The sequence below is a fragment of the Schistocerca nitens genome, chromosome 1 (genome assembly GCF_023898315.1).
Source record: "Schistocerca nitens isolate TAMUIC-IGC-003100 chromosome 1, iqSchNite1.1, whole genome shotgun sequence".
In the NCBI taxonomy this organism is placed as follows: Eukaryota; Metazoa; Arthropoda; class Insecta; order Orthoptera; family Acrididae; genus Schistocerca; species Schistocerca nitens.
The window spans coordinates 456335990-456350705 of record NC_064614.1 but is presented as its reverse complement, the minus strand read 5'-3'; the positions used below and the strand labels follow the sequence as shown (position 1 = coordinate 456350705).

At 45.8% G+C, this 14716-nt stretch overlaps 1 protein-coding gene and 1 pseudogene across 4 annotated transcripts in view; one reads left to right on the top strand and one right to left on the bottom strand.

Moving 5' to 3' along the window:
- LOC126251706 (CAP-Gly domain-containing linker protein 1) overlaps positions 1–14716 on the top strand; it is a 571456-nt gene that overhangs the window by 293636 nt on the left and 263104 nt on the right. The window lies entirely within an intron of this gene.
- On the bottom strand, positions 1253–1370 carry LOC126207989 (5S ribosomal RNA; annotated as a pseudogene).

The following is a 14716-nucleotide window of genomic DNA, read 5'->3' as shown; positions in this document are numbered from 1 at the left end:
ACTTCGACCTTTCCATGAGATTCGTAACGCTCCTTCGATGGCTAAATGTACCACTCGCGTATCTTGCCGCTCTTCTTTGGACCTTCTCAGTCTCTTGAATCAGACCCATACAGACGAACAATACTCTTAAGACTGGACGAAGTAACGTATTGTGAGCTATTTCCTTTGTTGAAAGACTGCATGATGACTGTGTGTTGTGTGATGTCCTTAGGTTAGTTAGGTTTAAGTAGTTCTAACTTCTAGGGGACTGATGACCATAGCTGTTAAGTCCCATAGTGCTCAGAGCCATTTAAACCATTTTGAAGGACAGCATCGCTTCAGGATTCTACCAGTAAACCGCAATTCAGAGTTCGCCTAACCCGTTACTTGTGCAATCTGATCATTCCACTTGAGATCACTTCGAATAGTCACACCGAGATACTTGACGGATGTTACCGCTTCCAAAGACTGGGCGTTTATTTTGTACATTAATGGGGATTTTCGCTTTGTTATACGCAGTAAGTTACACTTACTAATATTGAGAGATAACTGCCAATCATTACACCACGCATTTATTTTCTGCAAATCCTCACTGATATGTTCACAATTTTCATGTGATACTACGAGGGTAATCCCAAAAGTAAGGTCTCCTATTTTTTTATAAGTACATAGACCTGTTTATTTCTACAATGGTTTACATCAGTCTACAGCTTGAACATTTAGCTATTTTTCGACATAATCACCATTTCTGTCGATGCATTTTTGTAGACGGTGTGGCAGTTTTTGTATGCCCATGCCATACCAGCTCGCCGCCATGCTGTTTCGCCTCTTCTTTCACCTCGTCGTCGGAGCTGAATTGCTCGGACCACAATTAACGCTGACATGTACTGTGAGACTGAAAAAACTCGAACAGGCAATTCAGAACCGGAGAAGAGGAATGATGAGCAACGACGTGTACATTCTCCATGACAACGCTCGCCCAACATCGCTCGGGAACCGTTGCTCTCCTGCAACAGTTTCAGTGGAACATAATCACCCACCCACCCTATAGTCCTGACTTGGCACTCAGAGAGCACTCCGTCTTCAGGCCACAAGTGGCCCATCGGGACCATCCGACCGCCTTGTCATCCTCATTGAGGATGCGGATTGGAGGGGCGTGTGGTCAGCACACCGCTCTCCCGGTCGTTATGGTGGTTTTCTTTGACCGGAGACGCTACTATTCGTTCGAGTTGCTCCTCAATTGGCATCACGAGACTGAGTGTACCCCGAAAAATGGCAACAGCTCATGGCGGCCTGGATGGTCACCCATCCAAGTGCAAGGCACGCCCAACAGCGCTTAACTTCGGTGATCTCACGGGAACCGGTGTATCCACTACGGCTAGGCCGTTGCCCCTGACTTGGCGCCCACTGACTATCACCTGTTCCCTAGGTTAAAAGAACATTTGGCCGGAAAGCGATTCAGCTCCGACGACGAGGTGAAAGAAGAGGTTCATGACTTTCTGAACAGCATGGCGGCGAACTGGTATGACTTGGCGATACAAAAATTGCCACAGCGTCTACAAAAATGCATCGACAGAAATGGTGATTATGCCGAAAAATAGCTAATTATTCAAGCTGTAAACCATTGTAGAAATAAACAGGTCTATGTACTTACAAAAAAAAAAAAACAAAAACAGGAGACTTTACTTTTGCGATTGCCCTCGTACTTTCCTGTAGACTACAGGATTCATCGGCAAACAGTCTAATGCCGCCGTCAGTACCAGCAACCAGTAAATCGTAAAAAGCAGCGGACCTTATCTTAAGCGCAATAAGGGGATCACACCGTAAATACGAAAAACACCCCTCCTCCCACCCCCGCACCACCTCTTCCGCATTTCGCTGTTGGCAGTACACGTGATGGCAGGTAAGGTTCTCCAGGCATTCGCCAAAGCCAAGCCCTTCCTTCGGATTGCCACAGGCTATAGCGTGATCCACCACTCCAAGTCATTCGTTTCCAGCCATCCGCTGTCCAGTGGCGTCGCTCTTTGCGCTGACTAAAGAAATGTGTTGCTTATGAGGAGCTGCTCGCCCATTGAACCCCCTACGCTGAATCATTGTGGTAGGTGGACTGCTGGAAGCACTTTGGAACTCACGACTGAGTCATTCCGCTGGCTTCCTGCGACTGTTTACAACCATCCTCCGCAATGGTCGACGGTCCCTATCCATCAGTATCCGTGGTCTACCCAGTTTGGGGTACCTGTGCTTATTCCTTCGCGTTTCCACTTCACAGTCGCGTCACTAACAGTCGACTTGCGCTGCGTTAGAAGGGTTGAAATGTCCGTGATGGTTAAGTTACTCAGGAGACATCCAGTGACTGTTCCATGCACAAAGCCACTAAGCTCTCCTCACCGACCGATTCTGTTGTTACCGCTTCTCTACCGACAAAAATGGTTCAAATGGCTCTGAGCACTATGGGACTTAACATCTATGGTCATCAGTCCCCTAGAACTTAGAACTACTTAAACCTAACTAACCTAAGGACAGCACACAACACCCAGCCATCACGAGGCAGAGAAAATCCCTAACCCCGCCGGGAATCGAACCCGGGAACCCGGGCGTGGGAAGCGAGAACGCTACCGCACGACCACGAGATGCGGGCCTCTACCGACAACACGATACTCCCCGTCTCCTTTTATACTGGCGGATCCGCCGCTCGTGACATGTAGTGCTCAATTTTGCGTTAGATATGGATGTCCGGATACTTTCTGTCAGATAGTGTAAACTCAGTTGACCCGGCTTTAAATCCTAGAGGATTGCATGCAGTCGTGCCGCCGCGAGCGATTCGGAGGACACAGTTTTAAGGTCCGTGTGCTGTGCACAACACAGTGCTTTACTAACCGCAGTTCTGTTAGAGGTGATATAATCGATAGTTTCCTTCCGACCCAGTAGCCGACTTACCCTGCTAATGATAGGGAAGTGGACAGTGTGATTTGAACTTAAGGTCTTAACGGATCTTCACCACTTTTAAGACGTGGTGTTGTCAGACAGTAAAACCAGGGATCAAACGGGAATCGAACCCAGAATCTGGCTTCGTTGGTGTCCAACCATGTGGCTTCTGTGCTACATTTAGTTACCATAAATATTAGATATAAGACCGCAGTGGACGACCATCAACCTCACGGACGGATGTCAACTTGGCCAGGGTGCGTGAACTCGCACGATCTGATCGAAGATTATCCGTGAAAATGATTGCAGAAGAACTGAACATCAATCGAGAAACGATTCGTCTAATAATAACTGAAGATCTTGGTATCAGAAAGATTTGTGCAAAAATGGTCCCCCAAAATCTCACACTACAACAGCGAGAAACACGGAAAAATGTGGCAGCCGATCTGCTAGAGCAAACGGAAATCAATCCAGAATTGTTGAGCCGTGTTATCACTGGTGATGAAAGTTGGTTTTTTCAGTACGATCCAGAGACAAAATGCCAAAGTGCGCAATGGTGCTCAAAGGGATCACCCAGACAAAAAAAAAAAAAAAAAAAAAAAAAAAAACTCGAATGTCAAAGTCAAAACTGAAATGCATGCTTGTGTGCTTCTTTGATTCCAAGGGAATTGTTCATAAAGAGTGGGTGCCTCCTGGACAAACAGTTAACCAATATTATTACAAACAAATTTTAGAAAGACTTCGTAAAAGAATTCTTCGTGTCCGTGCCAACATTGCTGATAATTGGATTCTGCTTCACAATAATGCACCATCCCATACTGCTCTGTCAGTACAGCAATTTTTAACCTCAAAACAAATTTCAATACTACCACAGCCACCTTATTCACCAGATACCGCTCCGTGCGACTTTTTTCCATTTCCAAGAGTCAAAACGGCGGTCAAGGGACACCATTTTCAAACAACTCAAGATGTCCAAAAAGCTGTGACGAGGTTCTTGGAGGGTATTACAGAAGATGAGTTCCAGAAATGTTCCCATCAATGGCAGAAGCACTGGAAAAGTGTGTGCAATCAGAAGGGAACTGCTTTGAAGGAAACAACACATCCGTTACCTTTCTAACCTCTGTTTCATTTTACTGTTACTGGGCGCATCGCATATCACCCTTAGCTGCTCCCTGAGTTATGTTCAGTATAGTAATCGTGTCGTGTGTTTTAACATGGAATAAAAATAATGGTCTGGAAATTTTTACTTTGTTTCAGCTTCTGTCGCCTGCGTCCCATTACCAGCTCAAAATAAATAAAATTGAGCATTCCATTGTAACTTCTCTTTCTTATCTTTCAGCAGTGCGTAACTAAATAAATGACGTTTATTCAGCGTAGAAATGACAACTGGTAAAACTGAATCTCTTAAATCTTTCCAAAACGCCATTTGCAACTCGAAAACGCCACATCCATTTCGGCCACGGAGACACAGTATTTGGGCTGGCGGCTGACATACCGGAATAAGACGTCAGCGTGGCGCGGCAGGCGATACATCCCGTTTTGGCCGTGATGTCAGTAAGGGACGCGCCAGCAGCTCATGTTGTGGGAGGGCGCGGCGCTCGGCTTGCGTCAACGTGGCGCCGCTGACGTAGGCGCGAGGCGGGCCGTGCTGTCACCACCTGGGTCGGGAATCGCTGATCACCGCGGCACGACCGGCATCCCGCCTCCGCGCGTGTCCCTGGCCCACTTCCGGTCGTGCAGGCGTTCTCTCACGCCAGGTAACCTTCACGTTGCCTCTTTATTGGACTGGTCCTAGTGCCCCCCTGCTCACGATCCGCTTTGCCATAAATTGTTCAGGTATAACAACAGAACAGTTGCTGCCGACTGCCTTCGGTTTCAGCCAGTGACGGGACACCGCCGTAACACGCGTCCGTTGCCGAGGTCGATGACCCACTGCCGTGAGAAACTGGATCGAACACTGGTGGTAGTGATCAGATTCAGCAAAGATTGGAGACGTGGCGGCATACAATTTCTTGGCGCCAGACTGTGCGCCATTGTCCGGAGTCAAACCGCAGCGTCTCATATACTGAAGGCATAGTTGCACTGTTGACGCCGTTCTGTTGCTGTGGCGAAAGGGGACGTAAAGCTCGGCTGGTGTTATTCATCCATATCAACAGAAAAACAACACTGTACACCATGAACACTGATGACAAGCGTCCATACTATACAGAAATTCACTTGACACCTGATAAACCAAATACTGATTGCTAGACAGGAAGCGAAACACCAATCCTCTCAAACACGAGCCTGGTGTCTCAGCCACTCAGTAACTCGCACAGCATCGCAGAGGAAAGCCGTGCGACGCTGATGATGGTGAACGCTCCTACGCTCCTCTGGTCGAGGTCCTGAAGCTCGACGTCTCCTTTGGCGTCTTCCGAGAGAAGCGAACTGTGTGCTGAGTTCAGGTTTCGCCCTAGCCTTTCGCTACCAACACGAACACAACAGTACGTTCGAAACGCTTCGAGTAATATAATGCTGCCAAAACCAGTTCGGGAGCGCATCCGTGACACATCCGTTTGTTCAGTATGTGCACTGGAGATGTCGATGAGATGTTGTACAGCGCCAGATTTGTGCCTGGTGGCCAAAATTGGAACTAAATTTTTTCCAGCGTAAATCGGTTCCGCATTAACGCATTGGCATATCTACGAAGTTTCGCTGCCATACGATAATTACAGCTGCCATTGGACCTCCATCAGTAGCTGCACTTTAATTATAACCATCTTATTTTCATGATCTCTTAACGTCACATACGATGATGGTTGCACAATGATCTTACAACCGTCTTCCAATGCAGGGTTTTGTGAGAAATTCGGCTGTCTGCCAAGCTTTCCTTTTCCTATAGGCTACACCGACCTACTACAATTCTTTCAGCGCCTCTCTGAATTCGTTCGATGTCTGTTTTCACGCTTGCTTGACAAGGACTTCAGACAATGGAATGGCTAGCGAACTGGGCTCGCAATCGGAAGAGTGACGATTCTAATCCGCGTTCGGCCGTCCAGATGTAGGTTTTCCGTGATTCGCCTAAATCGCTTTCGGTAAATGCGGATTGTTTCCTTTGAAAGGGCACGGCCGATTTCCTTCCGCATCCTTGAAACAATCGGAGCCTGTGCTCTCGCTCTAACGACCTCGTTGTAGGCGGAAGTTAGACGCTAATATTACTTTTTTTCCAAACACTGGAGCAACAATTGGTGGTACTATAATCTTGTATGCGATTTCATTTATAGATGATTTTTTTTTCCAGAAGCCTTCCAACAAATTTGTCTTACTCTCGTCTTCCCTAATACTGATTTTATGTCATAGTACCGTTTCATATCGCTTCTTAATCCTTTCAGACCCTCTGGCTACAATTTAATGTGTCTTAGCTGTAACAAAATAATTTTTTGCCAGTGGGAACCTGAGGTACACATTTGTGAATATTCAAGCATTTCATCCTGCACAAGTGCTGCCAACTGTTGGGTATCACTATGAAAATATCAAGTCAATGTAACAGTGCGCAGGTCGTGACCACCAGAACACACGGATGTGGTTGGTTGCTATATTCAACTGTATAAATGAATATTGTTATTTTGCAAGCTAATTAATGAATGACTATTTTACTACATGTTACATTAGAGAATATTTCATGATCAGTTACTTTAGCCCATTAAATGAAGCCAAGTGTACAAAGTATGTTTTGAAAATGGGTGCATATTTTTGTTTAAATCTTACATCTAAAATCAATAAAATGTGCCCGCATCTCGTGGTCGTGCGGTAGCGTTCTCGCTTCCCACGCCCGGGTTCCCGGGTTCGATTCCCGGTGGGGTCAGGGATTTTCTCTGCCTCGTGATGGCTGGGTGTTGTGTGCTGTCCTTAGGTTAGTTAGGTTTAAGTAGTTCTAAGTTCTAGGGGACTTATGACCACAGCAGCTGAGTCCCATACTGCTCAGAGCCATTTTTGAAAATGGGTGCATATTTTTGTTTAAATCTTACATCTAAAATCAATAAAATGTGCCCGCATCTCGTGGTCGTGCGGTAGCGTTCTCGCTTCCCACGCCCGGGTTCCCGGGTTCGATTCCCGGCGGGGTCAGGGATTTTCTCTGCCTCGTGATGGCTGGGTGTTGTGTGCTGTCCTTAGGTTAGTTAGGTTTAAGTAGTTCTAAGTTCTAGGGGACTTATGACCACAGCAGTTGAGTCCCATAGTGCTCAGAGCCATTTTTTCAATAAAATGTCATCTAAGAGCATTACCACGTAAAGAAAAATTTTTCTTCCTCCAGAAAAAAATTCAGGTGCGGAACGGTTAACTGTACTCCTAAATACTTAAACGATTTGTGGTGCTCAGGATGTTCACCAATAATCATGTAATATACTGTTGGGTACATTAAATACAAAGTAAAGCAAATCATCAAACCGAAGATTGTTTCTACATCACGGTGCTTTACTAGGCATGGTGCTATTGGACCTGCTATGCCGCTGCCTTCCTGCTACCAGCCAGTCATAGAGGGATATATGGTTTAACGTTGATTCCGAACCACGTTGCAGCTTTGCATATTACACATCAACAAACATTGCCGGAGGTGAAGGAAGTGATAGAGACAGACAAAAATCGTTGGATTTTGCGGGGATCGAACCCGAGACCTTTGGATTTGTGGAATCGTACTTTTGGCGCAATCTCATTTTGTTCGGTATTGTTCGTTCTGTTTGTTGGGGGCGGACGTCCCATGACGCTTGTTCAAGTTCATCGGTGATCCATTAATTCAGATTTTTTTTACTACAGAGGGATGCTAACCCTCTGACCGAACACGCTGAGCTAGCGTGCCGGCTAACGCTGAGCCACCGAGCCACACATGTTACTTGTAGCCACATTTAAAGAGAGCTCCCATTCTGCTAATACTCTCTACTAAAACTTTTATGTATAATAAAAATATTAGAGGGCCTATTACGCTCCCTCGGGGTATACCCGATGTTCCTTTCGTTTCTGAGGAACATACGCCGTACGATGTAATGTACAGACTTCTATTAAATATTCCTGTAGCATATCATACATTTGCGAAAATCCTCTGTATCATCGTATCTTCGGCCATGTGGAATGCGCGGAGGTTCCAACCTTTGCAGCCCTTCTTGCCAAAGGAACATCCCCTGTGTGTTCCGGTAACAATCTGCGGGAAAAGCAAATATGGCAGTCCGTTTACAAGAACCGAACCGTAACATAATACAGCGTCGCAAGTTACATGACAAAAGACGGTGAAAATCACTCGGTCACACTAGATTTTGGTTTCCACTCGCTGACATGTGACCGAGTGAGGTGGCATTTACTCGGAGCTAAACGGTGTTTAGTAAACAAGAATCAGTTTGTCATAGCAATTACCTATTTAGAAACTCAGTGCCCCCCTGGCATTGTCTCTTTTCATAGGGTATTTCATACGCAAGCTGCGAAATGAATACACGCGCTGCTCATGTATTATGCACCACACACTTCTTTGTAGTACGCAGCTGTGTAGAAATTCTTTCACGCTACTCGCTGAGCTGCGTTAAATAGCGCAAAGAGTATGCTCTGTTTCTTTTATATTCTCCACTACCTGTCTTTCCGATACATCACTGACGTTGAGAAGAGTATTAAATGGACGTAATGTGTCGAATAGACGTAGGAAAGTAACGTAGAGGCAATACTTCTTTCAGGAAACTGCTGTTCGCATTCTCGAACAGAAGCTTCCACATTTCCACTGAATCTATCGTACATACGGATCACGTCGACGTACTCTCCATGTGAAAATGCTCGTTTCACAGTGGCACAGAATACAAATTATACTAACAAACTGCTCTAGCCTTTCTAACTCAGAGCGAACCCATGAATTCATCCCGCCAAGCGACGCTGCGCGCATCTCTAGGCAAGTGATGTACACATTAAGTGACAAACGTGGTAAATGCCATGATTTCAAGCAGCTGTATCTCAAAAATGGTTGAGAACAGTAAACAGAGCTTGTGTTTCCACGATGTTTTCTCTTCATAATGGTCCATACCGTCGCGTCTTTCCTCATTATTTCTTAAAATACACTCGCGCACTTCTCACACCAGTATCTTTAGGTGTTACACAATTTCCTTGTACTATTTGCCCAGTCATTACACATTTTCACTGTACTAACGCGCGGTCGCTCACAAACTTACGTTCTTTCGCTTATCGTCACTCTGAGATGGAAGCTGATCATTTCTTGCTGCAGCTACTTCTATATAATTATACAGCCCACAGGCTGCTACAGGGCGAGTGACTGAGTACTTGTACCAGTATTAGTTGTTTCTGTCCTATACCATTCGCAAATTGAACGAGGGCGAAAAAAACCATCTATATGCATATGTATACGTGCTAATTTCTCTCATTGTTTTCACGGTGCCTGAGCAAGAAGCAAGATTGTCGCAGCAGAACTACCGCACAGTCAAGTTCAAATACCCCTTCTCTAAATTTACCCAACAGGTTTTCGCGAAAACAGCGTTGTCTTCTTTGCAGAGATGCCCATTTACGTTCCTTGAACATCTGTGTTACACTTTCGTATGGCCTTTACTGACTCCTGTGATGTCACAACAGGTATCAATGTAGGAAGTTCCTCAGTAGCGGTGCTCCTTGACACTGGGCGTCCCTTCGACAAACTATGGCGTAATGGCCTGTTTAGAAGCTGCTACAGATCAGCCTGTCCAGTAAAATGGTACAAATAATCCAAGCACAAAACGCAGGTCCTACTTGCAAGGATCACGTCGCTGGCTGTAATCTTGCACAGCCCACACGGACTTCCCCCAAGGTTCAATTATGTTCCCATCCTGTATTCTTTCGACATGGCCGACATTCCACACGCCCCCACAGGCAATCAAAAAGCGTCTCTCTCCGCAAATGGATGCGGCTTATTGGTACACAGCACTGTGGAGGCAAGGTGTACATAAAGCGCAGCCGTATCTCCACTGATTAAAAACTAGATCTCTGAATGGCGAAATCGCCCCAACCGCAGGGAAACACAACCAATCCACACAGACATCGCGTCTGAAATCCCTGACAAGAGGGAAGGATAGAGAGAAATATGTGTAGCCGTCTGGGATATGCCACCCTGGGGTGCATTTAGACAAATACATGGAGTGTTAAATCTATCTCCTGCACGTCCTCAACAAAGCCAGATTTCTGCGAAAACTAATGAGGCAGTTGCAAAGCCGCTTCCACGTCAGAAAGCTGTACAGAATTAAGTCACAAACAGCCGGTTTTTGAGTACGCCAATGCGCCAACGGCAGTCGTACCGAAGTGATTCACAGAATCTATGCAACAAAACGACGGCTGCTACGTAGCATCTCAGCCCCAGTGACAATTTTTAGACAAGAATGAAAGTCGAATCCATTCAAACATCCGCCTCTGTAGCCGCGCGGTCAGAGCGGCGGATTGCTAAGCTAAGGGGGTCTGGTTTCGATTCACGGCCGGGTCGGAGATTTTCTCCGCTAGAGGACTGGGTGTTGTTCCAAACATCATCGTACTTTTCATTACAGTACCGAGATGGCCCCAAAACCAATAAAAAAATTTCAAAAGCGTCTGGCGAAACTGCATGCGCTGCAATGCAGAGGAGGCATTCAAAATATAACCACAAAAATAATACCATTACACAGAGACCGAAAATACATTTCGCCCCCTCGAACAAGGACAGTAGCACAAAACACAAAGCACGTACAACTGAAACAGCGCAATAGCATTAGAACCACTCAGACGAAACTCGACCACTACATGTACTCAGACGATACTGACTAAAAACGTAAACCGTCCAAGAACGATTAACTAGTAACAAGCGAAAATAATGACAGGTAGACTTCAGTATAAACGTCATAGAAAAGAAGAGTAAAAATTGTCACATGCCTAGCACGTAGCATCTGGCTTCAAAATGTGTCTTCCCTCCGTGATCGTCTCACAACTCCCTGTCCGTTCCTCGTAGTTATTTATGGAACAATGTTCCGGATATGTTTACACCGATAAGCCGGAACATTATGACCACAGCCCACCGCGACGTTGCATGCCGCCTGGTGCCGATGCCGGCACATAACGCGGTAACAAAAGTATGTAAGCCGAGCAGACTCGGACGGGCGATAACCCTAGCGCAGATATGGGCTGCAAAAGGGAAAACCCATTGAGATAAGCGACGTTGACAAAGGGCAGCTTATTGTAATGCAGAACCTGTGAACAAGTATCTCGAAAACGGCGAAGCTGGTCGAATATTCAGTGGATACTGTTGTGAGCATCTACGGAAAGAGGTAGAAGGAGAGTGGAACTACCTCTAGGCGCGAACTCTACGACTCTTCACAGAACTTGGGGATCGGAGGCTTGTCTGCTCTGCAAAGTAGGAAAGATGGTGATCCATGGCATCTCTGCCGGAAGACCACAGTGCTGCCGCACGCAGAGTTTCGGAGCACACCGTTCATCTTACATTGTTGAACATGGAGCTCGGCACCAGACCACCCATACTCGTTTACGTGTTGTCCCAACTACATTGCCAATCACGATTGCAGTGGGCACGGGACCATCGGGCTTCGACTGTCGATCAAAGGAAAAGTGTCGGCTCACCGGGTGAATCAGATTTTTGCTACACTAGGTCGATGGTCGTCTCCACAAACGCCTTCATCGAGGTGAACGGCGGCTTGAAACATGCAGCGCGACGGAAGCAGGCTGGTGGGAGGAGTATTAAGCTACTGGAGACATTCTCCTGCGCTTGCATGGGACCTATGGTAATAATCGAAGACACGCTGAGGCTGCGAACCACCTACATCCCTTCACGCTTGCCCCGACGGCGATGTCATCTTTCAGTAGTATAGATGTCCGCATCTCGGAGCCAGAACCGTGCTAAAATGGTTTGAGCTGAGTTATAGTGAACTCACGTTGGTGTCTCGGCGGCCAAATTCGCCTGATGTAAATCTTATGGAACCCAACTGGGTCACTATCGGCAGCCATCACAGCGTACGCTAATTAACGTTCCGGTATTTACGCGCGTATCACATGACATATAATGCCACATACTTCCACAGACCTATCGACAACCTGTTTGGAGCCTGACACGCAGAAACAGTGCTGTATTTCGTTCCAAAGACGGGCCAGCAAGGTATTAGGCAGGTGGTCACAATGTTTTGGCTCATCAGTGCCTGCCAAATATTTTTGCCTTTGTTGTCTGTAAACTTAGAATGAATGTTAGTAACCTACCCCCAACCACAGTTCGGTGCTATACATCGTTTGACTTCCCTGTTTTGTAGATATTTCTTTATATGTAAACTTAGAATCTCTGATCCGCGTAATGTTCCTTTATTTACATGTTGTTACTTATATGTTTGTCTATTCTCGGTCCTACACACCAAGAAGGAGTTGTGTGACATAAACGAAAGTGGGTAGGTGTGTTTCTACATCTGGAATATGATACTTGTTCCAGTTTTGCATAAGTCGCATAGAAGTGGCGATAATAGTGCCACTATGAGGATACAAATGAATTTTGCTTTAAATGCATGCTGTAAAGGACGTGAGCGTTAGTTACTTTCGAGAGTCGACGTGGTGAGTTGATGTTAGTGAAGACTGCCTTAAAGGCTACAAATACGCCATTATCAACAAAAAAATGGCTCTGAGCACTATGGGACTCAACTTCTGAGGTCAATAGTCCCCTAGAACTTAGAACTAGTTAAACCTAACTAACCTAAGGACGTCACACACATCCATGCCCGAGGCAGGATTCGAACCTGCGACCGTAGCGGTCTCGCGGTTCCAGACTGCAGCGCCTAGAACCGCACGGCCACTTCGGCCGGCCCATTATCAACACCCCACTGAGTTTGAACGAGGTCGTGTAATAGGTCTACTAGAAGCTGGATGTTCCTTATGCGATACTGCAGAAAGAGCTGTTAGGAATGTAGCCACTATACATGATTGCTGGGAGCAGTGGCCACAAAAATGTCGGGTCGCAAGAAGACTGGGCTCCGGACAGCAACGTGGGACGTCAGAGAGGTAAGACCATCGTGTTCAGTGTATGGCTCTCGCCCATCGTACTGCATCTGCAGCAGCAGTTTGAACAGCAGTTGGCACCGTAGTGACACAACGAACTGTTGGAAATCGCTTACTCAAGGACAGCTTCTAGCCCGTGCCCTGTAACGTGCATTCCGCCGACCCTAAACCACCGCGATCTGCGATTCCACTGGTGTCAAGTGAGAGCTCATTGGAGGGCAGGGTGGAGGTTTCCATGTTTTATGATGAAAGCGAGTTCTGCCTCAGTGCCAGTGATGGCCGTGTGTTGGTTACACGGAAGGCAGTAGAGGGCCTGAAACCAGCCTGTCTGCGTGCTAGACACACTGAACCTACACCTGGAGTTATGGTGTGGAGTGCGATTTCATATGACAACAGGAGCGCTCTTGTAGTCATTCTATGCGCCCTGACTGCAAATGTGTACGTCAGTCTGGTGATTCGACCTGTTGTGCTGCCATTCATGAACAGCATTCCAGTTGGTATTTTCCAACAGGGTAATTCTCGCCCACGCATCGCTGTTGTAACCTAGCACCGTCTAGGGAGTGTCGACATGTTGCCTTGGCCTGCCCGATCACCAGATCTGCCTCCGATCGAGCATATATGGGACCTCATAGAACGGCAACTGGAGCGTCATCCATAACTAGCGTTAAGTACTTGTACTGACCGACTAAGTGCAGCAGGCATGGAACTCCATCCCCCACACTGACATCTAGCACATGCACAACACAACGCATGCCAATTTGCATGCGTGCGTTCAACATTGTGGCGGTTACGCCTATTATTAATGTAACAGCATTTCACATTTGCAATGGCTGACCTCGCGCTTTATTTAACCTGTGATCTTGCAATGATAATCACTTAAATATGTTACCTAGACAAATGTAGTCCCTAAATTTCTTTACTCTATTTTTTTTTTGTTGGCTATTTTTTCCGCCAGTGCATATCTCGTGTCTCCCACTTATCGACATATTTGTTTATTTACTCGTTTTTTGTCTGTATGTCTGTTAATGTGTCTGTCTGCTAAACTGTTAGGTATATAACTCTACCACTTTCGTCTTTGCAGTCAAATAATTGTCAGAACTAACTAAATTGTACATCAGTATCTTCAAAAAGAGTTCTGTAGAGGACCTTCGCAGTCCTTACCTTATCAGTCCACTTTTCAACAGTCTTCTGTAGCACCACATATCTGGTGCTTCTATTCTCTTTTGTTCCCATTTTCCCACAGTCTGTGTCTCACTCCCATATATTGCTGTGCTCCAAACGTACATTCTCTGAAACTACTTCTTCAAATGAAGACCTATGTCTGACATTAGTAGACTTTTTTGGCCGGGGACGACCTTTTTTCCAGTGATAGTTTGCTTTTTATTTCCTCCTTGCTCCGTCCATTATGGATTTTTTTTGCTGCCTAGATAGCAGAATTCCTTATCTTAATCCACTTTGTGATCACCAATTATGATGTTAAGTTTCTCGTTGTTCTCGTTTCTCGTTTTTGCTACTTTCATTAATTTCGCCTTTCTTCGATTTACTTTCAATCTATATTCTTTACTCAATAGACTATTCATTCCATTCAACACATCCTGTAATGCTTCTTCATTTTCACTGATGAAAGCAGTGTCATCAGCGAATCTTATCGTTGATATCATGTCACCTTGAATTTTAATGCTATTCTTGAACCTTTCTTTCATTTTCGTCATTGCTTCTTCGACGTATAGCCTGACCTATAGGGGTGAAAGACTACATCCCTGTCTTACATCCTTTTTAATCGGAGCACTAAAAAATAAATGAA